The sequence below is a fragment of the Solanum tuberosum genome, unplaced genomic scaffold (genome assembly GCF_000226075.1).
Source record: "Solanum tuberosum cultivar DM 1-3 516 R44 unplaced genomic scaffold, SolTub_3.0 scf00146, whole genome shotgun sequence".
NCBI lineage: Eukaryota > Viridiplantae > Streptophyta > Magnoliopsida > Solanales > Solanaceae > Solanum > Solanum tuberosum.
The window spans coordinates 181960-193952 of record NW_006239076.1 but is presented as its reverse complement, the minus strand read 5'-3'; the positions used below and the strand labels follow the sequence as shown (position 1 = coordinate 193952).

Below are 11993 nucleotides of genomic sequence, written 5' to 3'. Positions count from 1 at the left end.
CACAATCACTGAAAAAAAATTGAAGGAAATTTTTTTTTAATAAATGAATTAAGTTAACTTTTTCTGATGAAATCAGTAAAGTATAGAAATACATACTTGGAACTATCTTTTTGTTGAGGCACAAGCATCATATGCTTGACTTCAAGTGGGTTGGATTGAGACTTGTCAACATATTTGGAGAGTTTATTGGCATACAGATCAAGCCTTTTACCATAAAATTTTGTGCTCATAAAAAAAAGTGGTATCATTGTGGCAAGTTTACCAACAGCTTCATTGACTTTCTTGGTGTAAACAGATCCTCCCCTCATCGAATCATATGCATTTAGATATCTAAGCTTGATTCGGAATACAACCAAAAATCAGTGAAATGATTCACTAATATTGACAGGAATGATGACATCATCAACACTGTCCCAAGAAATGTTGGCAAGTAGTTTGAAGCCTCTAATGCACTGTCCAACATCGTGATCGGGAGAAATGGATCTCATGTCGCAATTTGAAGCTCTCCACTATTTCTCAATGTTATCAACCCACGTCATAAACCAACAGTCAATCGTACTATATGATAATGGTATTGGAGAGTACCTTGCCTTCTTTCGCAGTTAATACATAATGGTATTAACATGCTGTTACCAAATAAAAAGCCATTAAAAAATGTTTCAAATATATACAGAATGCATATCAATTTCATTTTAGCTACTTGTTTAATGTACTGTTCATGACAGTTTGTTTTTTATACCAAATTCATTCAATAATCATACTGACAGCATACACGAACATTTTATACCAAGGTTATTCAGAAATCATTCAATATGCATACATGATGGATATGCATATTTTAAAATAGATTTTAAACAAAAACTACAAATATAATTACAAAAATCTGAAATATGACTTTTAAATTAACTATTTAAAAAGTTGATAGATATGACTTACACCGTCTTCCCAAGGCCTGCTAGGTTTAACCATTATGTTGAAAAAATCATTTTCTGAAACTTTGACAACACCAAAGTTCATTTGAGGTTCAAAATTATCTTTAAGCTTTGAATACGCAGATTTTCTGTGAATATTAATAATATATAATAAACATTGTATACGCATTAATTGGATAGTATTTAAAGAGAAAATTGGTTTTATTTACACATATACCTGCCACGCAAAACATTTTTGAAAACCCATTTGTTAAACTCATCGATCAACTCAGCTGCAACCTCAAACCCAATGTGACTTTCAAACGGATGTTTGATACGAAAGAAAGTAGGAACTCTTCTTAAACTGAATTTCACCTTCCGACAACCGAATGTAAGGAGATGTGTCATACTTGCTGGGGTTCCTATTTCTTGGTTTCACATCTGGAGTTGTATTAGCATTGAGAATTGGATCAAGTTCAACAATCTGTGTCATAGTCAAATTCGGATAATCATCCAATGTTGATGGTTTTGAAGTTGATGATCCAGGTATGTCAGCATTAAAAACAACACCAACTGTTTGGTCAATTGAATTCTGCACTTCAGCTATATATTCAAAAAAAAAAAATGTTAAAAAAACTTTGTAAGTGAATATACATATCATATTAGGATTGATACTCATATCATCAGTGTTTGAATTATCAACGTATTCCCTCATTGAAACTGAAGGCTGATCCATTGAAGCTTTTTCAGATTCTTCAACATGTTGACGTGCATCATCCTAATGTATGAAGTAATATAAAATTCAATCATAAAATAATGCGAAAAGATTGTCTCATACAAATTTTATACAAGATTAATACAAAGTTTAAACCAACAACAATAACCTGTCATTAATATTGCCTTTCACAAATTTAATACTATATTAATACCAAAATTAAAACAACATAAAATATTGTGCAATACCAATTCATACATTATTAATACATAAGGTAATACAAATTTTATAATAACACTGACAAACAACAAACAAACACATGCATAAAAACTACTTCACTCAATATTCATACCAACATAATACCAATATCAAACAAACATAAGCTAGAAAATAATGCATAAGATTTGCTCATACAAAGTTCATACCAATATAGTACTAACTTTAGTCCAAATTCATACATTTCATAATTACTTTCACATACACAATCCATACCATGATAATATCAATTTCAAACCAAAAAAGTAGATACACCAATTGTTTCAGTTCTTAACTTTGTCAAACCCTTTAATACCATTTAATACCTCTTGGTGTGATGTTTGTGTTGGTTGACCTCTTGAAGACCTAATTTCATCAATTATTAACTTTGTCGAATTATAGACATATGCAATCTATTCGGTCATATGCTTGTCAACCTTGTCAATAGATATAAACATATATGTTAAACATTAAAGTATTACAGAAAAATAATTAATAATAAGTAAATGAAAAGGGATTGAAAAATAACATTATCCTTCAGTTCTTTCAACTCCACCCGAACCTGTCATTAAGCATTAAAGAGTGGTTAAATTCTTTGTAATATGTTAAAAAAAAACTAAATCATAATTTTTTATTGTATACCTCTGCAATTTCCTTTTTCAACTCTACATACTTTTCATCGAAGTCAACATTATTCCTTTCTGATGTTGCTTGATTTTCTGTCTCATGGTGACTAGAAGATTGATGTAAATTGTTCTGATCAATGGCATTCATCTCTTCGTCAATAAGCACTATGTTTCTGAATTTATGTTGTAATAACAAAATAAGATGTGAGAATTAAAATTTATAAAAAAAAAAAAGAGAAGATAATGATAATTATTAAAGGACAATAACTAAAAAATGACCTGATTGCCATATGTTTTGAAAATTGTATTCTTTAAGTCATCGAAGAAAATACTCTCATTTGATGTCTTCCAGTTGAGAATACGCGGTGTGCCATTTGCAACACGGATAGCAATTGTGTTGTGAAAAGGATGACAACACTCATAAAACTAATCTGCAACGCTAGGTGGAATTGGCTAAATTTGAATGATGTAGTATTATTTATCAACCTATGACTGCAAGCTTTAAGAGTCAATCTAAAACATTCATTGCCCCAAGGGAAGTTGATATACTGACCGGACTCAACCAAATCAAAATACAATTTAGATATGGTTGTTTTGGAGGCCTCAGAACCAGTTAAAAATGTACTAATGAAGTACAAAACATCAATTTAAAAATGGTCTTCGGGCTCAAATAAGTTAGGCTCTTTAAACTTATTCAAAAAGTCTAATTTAGAGACTTTGGTGATTTCACCAAAATATTTTTTGATAAGTCTATTTGGAATAGACGGATCTGAAAAAAAGTCAGTAAGGAGTTCACATTTGAGACCAGATACTGCTGTGAATTCCTTGATTCCAAAACGTAGTTCTGTATCGTTTATTTTGACAATAAACATGTCGTCTCTGACGTTTTCATATTCAAGAAGAAACAAATGCCGCAATAGTTGACATTGAATCTTTATGTTGTGCATCTCATAAAATACACCAAAAGGTATTTGTTCCAGAAATTGTTGAAACCTCTCTTGCCCGAGGAATTTCAACAGATCAGCAAAAACATTCATGTTTGTACATGAAGACCAGTGTGTGGATACCTTCCTTGCCTATAAAATAAAATTGTTTATACCAAATTAAAACATACTTCATACAAATATTATTCAAGTTTCATTCCAACACTAACTACAGTTTATAAGTAGTTATAATTAAAATTATATCATATAAATTAAATAAAAAATAAATCAATTTCATATAAACATTCATAAAACATATATAAAAGTATGTTCATACAAATATTATTCATGTTTCATACACATGCATATACATAAATTTCAGTAATACCTTATACCATATTTGAAAAAAATTCACACAATATTATTCAAACATCATACCAGCTTCATGTGCACTGTGGCATTTAACAAGCTACTTTCAAAAATTTCTCTAACTACACTAAAAATAATTGTAAAAACAACACTTATTATCAATTTATACCATTTGTTTACCAATGTTAACACTTTAAATACATTAATGTATAAATAGAAAAAGAAACCTTCCTAATAGAAAAAATTTCAATTTCATATCAATATTATTCAAAATTCATACAAAACATACTAATTTAACAATTCATACAACTTGCATACCAATTTAACAATTCATACCGTATACACAGTTAAGAGACAATCACACCAATGTTAATACGCAGTTCATACCATTTGCATACCAATATTATACCACAATTCATACAATATCCATCAATCAAACTTTAAAGCCAAATTCATACACATATTATTCAGATTTCATACAATTTTCACCTAAACAAATGTTTCGAAAACAACAATAAGCATAATGTTGTTTTTTATTTCACTAACAAAATCAAAACCAGAAGGGGTTTCAACAATTTTTCTCTTCCTCTTCTTCCCCTTTTGATTTTCCGGGCTCACCCTTTTCTTTGCTTCGTTTTCACTAACAAAATCAGAATCAAAATCAGAAGGGGTTTCAACAATTTTCCCCTTCCTCTTCTTCCCCTTTTGATTTGTCGGGCTGACCCTTTTCTTTGCTTCATTTTTTTTCTCCTTTTGATCCTTCAACTAAGAGGAATCACCCTTTGCCGGAGTTTCAACAATTTTTGGCGGCGGAGTTTGAGTTAACATATTGAAAGTTGGAGCATGAACTTCATCCATAGAAGTTCCTTCAACCAATTTAGGACTCTTTTGAGGCGTTGCAATCGTTTTCTTAGACATGATGATGATGAGAAACGTAACGAGAGGGACGATTGTGAAGTTAGGGTAGTGGGGTTGTGAGAAAGATGGAATGCACGGTTGTGAATGTGGGGTAGTGGGGTGGTGGCGTGTAGAATCTGATAGGCGTGGGGGGAGGGGGGGGATTAGCGTATGGGATGTTTTAAGTGTAACGGTAAACAAGGAAGTCTAATCAATGTACATCCCTAAATTCATGTAACTGATAATTTCAATTTTAAAAAAGGAATTGCAATCAAATTAATTAACTATTAATAATTAATTATATAAAAATATAAAGAGATTAATCATTTATTAAATTAAATTGTAATTGATTTTTAAATAAAGTTAAATTTAATTATATGTTATAACCCGTAAATAAACTGTTATAAGTAAGAATTTTTTAAGAGTAAGTTTAAAACCCATAATATTGTCTCTTAAATGTGTATATGGTGTGATTTTTCCTTTCAAATAATGATGATTGAGCCTGTATAGACTTTCCCTTTATATATATATACTAGATAGGCATGGCCCGTGCCAGCACGGGCCCAACACTTTATATTTAATGTAGTGAATGCTTTGCATAGTCATTTGGTGAAAAATCATAGCACCAAAGTAATAAAAAAAGAGCAAAAAAATAGCTCATGAAAAACACACTTAAAATTGCATAAGCTTATATGATGGTATGATTCACCCGAGTGGAAATCATATATGTGAAATGTTAGGGAAGGGCAAATACAAATCTTCAAAAAAAAATTATGCACAAGTAGTACAAGCCAAATAATAGTGTCTTCTTGTGTTTCCCTGCAAATTTTACTACATAGGTTTTCCAAATTCCTCAAGCTTCTTGGCTAAATCAACTCAGACTTCTTTCTCTAAAAAGCTGGTACATCATCAATCTTTCTTGTGCAATTTAACGACACTGTATAAAAAGTATACAACATAACATGGCAAACTAACTTTCACAGTCGATTACTTACCCCTTCGCTCATTAATTGTGTGCATGACTTCAGTGAGTGTTGATTTGGTGCTTGCAAGAGAACATGTTTTCTGTTCTGAATTATACATATCATCACTCATTTTACTTGATAAGAATCCAGTTGAGTAAATAGAAGTAATGATAACACTGCTGATTTTATGCCAACCAAAAAATTCTAATCATATCAAATGAATTAAGCCCAGACTCGCCGCAATCATTTCTCCTGACCCTTCTACACCTTCTTCCTCTCTCTCCATTGTTTACCTGAAAGAGGGAATGACGGAGTGAGAAACTTCATAGCTGAAAATGTAGAATTAAGAGTGAATTCGCCATCTTTAACTGAACCTTATACATCGTTTTTGAAAAAATAAAAAAATAATTGACATGTATGCAGCAATTTCAGCAAAAGAAGAAGCAACACAAAAGAATTGGCTACTACAAACAATAAAACAGTAGTAACATTGGATTTTAAAAAAAAAAAAAAAACTGAACTTATGAAGCAACACCTATTTGACATGTAATTGAAGAAGCCATCATAAGGGCAAAAAATTTACACACATATATAAGAATGTTAATGAACACTGCCTTGCACACATGGAAGCAATCAGTTCCTTCATTTTCTTATTTTAAGTAGAATTTTTAAAATCTATCTTGCAAAATTTTCCTAAAAGTAGAGTACCATTCTTGTTATTGTTATGTATTCTCCTGAACAATGACAAATAAGACAATGCATTCTCCAACTGATTCTCTTCCTCTGTTAAAAATGTGTGATATTTACTTTCTGATAGGGTACACATCGGGTACATAAGAGCTTAATATCCTTCAAAACAAAGAAATATTTGATTAGATCCTACGTATTTTCAAAAATACAGTGAGCATTTTTTTAGAAGAATCACATTTACATGGCATTATAGATTCCAGTAAAAGGAACTACATAAAATTATTTGTTTGGATAAACAAATGCCAAGTTCTTCACACCCTCATCATGGTCATGGCCATACATTTTCAAAAAGAAGAGCAGAGACAACATTTCAAGTACAACTTCTTACTAATAAAATACACCATAACATACTTATCTAGACTTGTCAAAATGATAAAAAGAGAAGCTACTTCCACATGTTGTCACACATAATTTGTTTTGATTAGCATACAGGTAAAATCTAGTGGTTAAAGAATTCTTGCATTACAAAAAATAGTTAAATGATACATTCAAAGGAACATTCATATATAGAATCAAAAGATGGTAGAACACTTAATTTGCAAGGTTTACAGGAAGTCAGATCTATGATAATCAATATGCAACTCCATTAAGTGCGCATTATCTGGCTTTTTTTTTCGCAACTTAAGTTAGTGATTAATACTGCTAAATATTGAGAAACTCATAGCTCAAGATTATAAACATCGAGTTGGCACCATTGCAAAATTATAATAGCAGTAAACATGCTTGAGAACACGAAAGCTCCCAAAGTTACATGATATCATCATATTAGTTCTCCTCAAAATAGCCCAGTTTTATCCTTCATTTTTCCCTTTTTAGTTGTAACAACACTTTATCATCGTTAAAATAAGCAATTTAATATAACAGACTAACAACAAAAAAACAAATTTGATTGCAATCAATGCATATAGTAAAATTAAAAGAATGACAACAACTTTTGCATTAGAATATGCAGGTTCGCTATGAGTTATAGTGTCTAGAAGAGCATCACAAAGTAGGCATTTAGAAGTTGCTAAAAGCAAATTGAACACGTTAATATCAAGTTATCAACGGAACAAAATAGAGAAATTCCTTGGTAAAAATAATGTAAAAGCACTACAACCTATTACAATTAATCTTATCTTAGTTTGGAAAAAAGCTCAAACTTGTAACATTTATACCACTCAGTTAATCCATAGTTTTGACTTTTGAAGCCATCCTAACACTTCATCTGCTTAATGCCATGAGCAAAATCAAACTCATTCTTGTGAAGAGAATGATTCAAGTAGAATCTGTCCGAAAAGTCAGTCAGGTCAAATTATAAATGCCACAAACAAAATAAGAAAAAAACAAAATACACAAATTTAGTTATCAGCTACATTTTTATGTAAACTTTATGGTAAATTTCACACATGATTATATGAGCTTCTTATAGATAGAAAAACTACAAACACATTTTTCTTTGGTAGTAGTATTGTGGCTGATCAAAATCTATGAAATAGATAGACTAATTGACATATCATAGCTCTTGACATAGATCGACCAATTACATAAATCTTATCAGTCATAGGGAACACAAAAACAAACTTTGGATTGGCTCTTGACTTATGACCCATAAGCCAAAAGTCATCAGTTAAAAAATTTTACTTATGATTTTTGGCCTGTTTTTGTTATTTTGACTTAAAAATAAATGCTTATAAGCATTTCTTTATTTTATCGAAATACTTCAAAACTACTTAAAAGTAATTTTGACTTAAAAAAAGCCAATCCAAACAGGCTTCCTTATAAGCACTACTTTATTTTATCGAAATACTTCAAAAATGTTTAAAAGTAATTTTGACTTGAAAAGATTTGAAATAAGTCACAATCCAAATAGGCTCTTAAAGTCCTCATATTTATGTTAAATACTTGAAAATCATCATAATTTTTCTTATCTTATAGGAAAGTATAAAAAAGACTGTGTGTCAGTTGAGTTAATATAATTCATATAAATTCAATCAAAGGACATTATAGGGAGTTAACAGAAATGACATTCTGAAAAATAATATTGCATAAGAGAAACTAAATAAAAGAGGAAATATATAATTTTATTTTGTAGAATAGTTCACTGCATTAAATCTCAACATTATTTATTAGGGAGTCAATTTTTACATTCTCTTCTAATAATTTGCCAATAAATTTGGTGCATTATCAACACAATTATCACAGATCTAGTAGAAAAACTTAACAATCTGAAAGACGGAAGAACATAAAAAAAAACTCATCAAGAACCTACCGAAACATGTAAATCCAATGCTGAAAGAGTGAGGAAGAATGATAAGTCCACAAATTCCACATATCAGACTACGTGATCCTTGTTAGTTTTCTTTTCTTTCTTTTTATTTTTGGTCAAAAGATAAAATTTTATTCAACCAAATTGCAAATATATACAGGTGGTCCTTTTGAACTCAAGGTCTAAGAATTGAGACCATTACTATTGCTTTTCTCCATCCAAGTATGGTAGACAACGACAGTATACAGGAATCCTAGGATAGTGTTTTTGGGCGATCTGTTACTAACAACTTTTGACAGCCACATGACCTTTATCAACGAAATTGTCAAGGGCAGTATGGCAGGGGATTCCCGTAGCCAACGAAGAGCTTGCATCCAATATTTTCCTAACTACCCAACTCGCTTTCTTACGTGTAGGAACATTGTCTATAGAGTTTCCTTTTATATAGAACGTATGAACCCATTGAAATCATAACTTTTCTTTCTTCTTTGATATAGCCCATAATAATTTGTAAGAGCCATGAAAAATGTGGGTGTTAATCCATCTTCATTTATTCTATCATACCTCAAGAAATTTCTCCATTAATATCCTTCAACTTAGCTAATTGTACCAGTAGAAATAGCTACCTTAGGCACTAACTCCAGCTAAATATGACCTTTGTGTTCAAAGAAAATATTTAATCTGTCATATTTATTTATGTATGTATAGCATCATACACCTTATATTAGTCAAAAGTTAAACAACTTATAAAATGCATATAAACTGGAGTACTGTCTCTGTCACATAAATCCATTGTAGCTAGAACTTGTTCAAAGATTTAGCAGAACAATAAGTGGATAACAAATGAGAGAAGTCCAAAAAGATCTGACATTGCAAAGGAAAAGAAGAAGTTGTTATGGAAACGATGAACCTAGCAAACATGATGACAAAATGATCCTACTTTTTTCAGGAAAAATAAACTGTTATGCACAGAAAATTGTGATCAACAAATTAAAAAAACTATGCTTCAAACCTAAACCAATTGAGATGGGCTATATGAACACTAAATATACATATTGTTCCATTTGGAGCAGTTTTATTCCAATACTCAAATAATGATTAAGGTACTCTATTAAAACGGTTTTCTATATTTCCAACCGAAATACAAATCAGTAATGAACTAAAAGGACTCCTAGCAAACAACATACTTGATATAATTGTAGCAAAACAAAATGAATATTAATCCTAACCATTGGAATTACCTATTGATCTTGTGCTTTATTTATATTTTGTACTTTGCTAGGTCTTCCACAAGTGAGGTGTAGGAAAGATGGTGTACACAACCTTATCCATAACTTGAGAAGGTAGAGAAACTATTTTCATTTGATCCTAAACACGACATATAATTATGAACTGTGAAAAAAATAAAAATAAAAAGTGCAGTTGCTATTAAAAAAATGCACCCAAACATAGAAGCACACAGAAGAACCATAACACGGAGAAAAACGAACAAAAAAAGAGGACCTTAAGCTCAAACAACTCATCCAGACCATCCCTACAATAAGCTAGTGAAATGAAATATATTAAAGGAGAAGGAAATGTATAGCTACTTACAATCCAACGACATTTGTTGCTCATCAAAAGTCATAAAACCTGCAAAAATCAAAGAAAACCATGAATATAGCAAATGAGATCAATATGTTCAACAATCAAAACAACACAACTCGGCGTCACAGTTGTATTATACGTAGAATGTAGTTAACGAATTGTAAAAATGAAAAAGTGGAGATTTGATCATCATGTATTGTTCAAACAAACTATAATTTTACAACCATCAACAGAGAGAATAAAGGAGAATTAAAAACCAAAAATTGATATCATAATTAATGAAATATCATGACCATCGGTACGAAAGATGAAAACTGCCACAAATACCTATATATACCTTTTCTGATAAAGTGAAAATTCAATTCATTACCTCGCTAAATGAGTCGTCCGTAGCTCTATCAAGTAGTTTCATAATAGTTTTCGTCCATTTGTTGCCTCTGAACTCTAAATAGGACTATCTGTAGTTTAGAGATCGGTTTGATTCTAAAATCCCCCAATTTCTAAAGAACCACAACTTTAAACCTAAGGTTAAAATATTAATTTCTCTAATTAGTACATAATTTACCAACATGCAACAACACATATACACATATGGATCTAACATGTAAACAATAAATATAGCAAAAGAGAAACGACCAGTGCAAAAGGTAAATGAACTCGTCGGCATCAAGACTTGGCTTGTCACCGCCATCCTCTGTAGTTAATTCTGACCACGAGGGATAAAGGGGGAGAAGTCAAAATTCATATAAAATAGACGATTTTGCACGGTTACCTGAAAACCCTTCCTATTCTTTACAGTTTTCTTTGCAATGACTTCACCGATTTTCTCTGGAGAAAGACGGAGTCGACCGATTTTCACCACTCTGATGAAACCTCCGGCGACTGGACGAAGTCTTTGAGGGTCGGAGAGGAATTGAACTTTGGTTTTGCACAGTTGTGAAGCAGAGGGGGGTGGAGCTACATTTTGTGCAATTAGTACACATGCTTCGTAGTGGTGCTGACATGTGTTTTCATGGAAAGGAGTAAGCAGTAATATTAGAGTTTTTGGTCAAAAACGTCCTTAAACTATACCCTCAATTTAAACTACATCCTTTCACTATTATTTTTTAATAGAAAACATCCTTCAATTATTTAAAATTTTACAACTTTCATCATTTTGTTAAAATTTATAAAAAATTAACAAATTCTTCACAACATCATTTATGATTCACACTTCTCAACAAATTAAACTCTCGAAATCACCCTCATTATACATACATCTAAAATAATATTATAATTTTTTTTAGTAACAACGTTTTACATTGTCTTCCTTTTAATTAACAATTTTATTTTTATTTACTTTTCATTTGATTTGATATCAAAGAATTATCAATGGAAATGTTTTGTTTTCATTGAATCTGCAAAAAGTGGTGTCGTTTGGAGACTTTTACTTCTAATAATGAAAAATGAAATTTGAGTACTAAAGATCAAAATTAGTTGAATCTTTATCAACTCAATTTTCAATTTTTTCCCAAAAAATTATTGTTTTAACGACATTTTGACTTTGCAAGGTGAAGATTGTGTGAAATTAAGCTCCAACTCCATTCAGTTGGTAAAGGAAAAGAGCAGATCATGTCTCCTCGTAGAATTACACCGTTCTAAAATTGTTTTTTTAACAGCAAACACGAGTCTCAATTTTTTTTTTTTTTTTTTTTTATGCTTTTTCTAACCGGTAATAATATAATAGATTTTTTTAATGAGAATAATA

At 30.8% G+C, this 11993-nt stretch overlaps 1 long non-coding RNA gene across 1 annotated transcript; it reads right to left on the bottom strand.

Annotated features, from left to right (window-relative positions):
• Positions 1–5365: 5365 nt before the first annotated feature.
• Positions 5366–11229, bottom strand: LOC102601061 (uncharacterized). The gene is made up of 3 exons (XR_367678.1): positions 11019–11229; positions 10253–10291; positions 5366–5954 (listed from the first exon to the last, which is right to left on the bottom strand). It is a non-coding gene; the product is annotated as an uncharacterized lncRNA (long non-coding RNA).
• Positions 11230–11993: the final 764 nt, after the last annotated feature.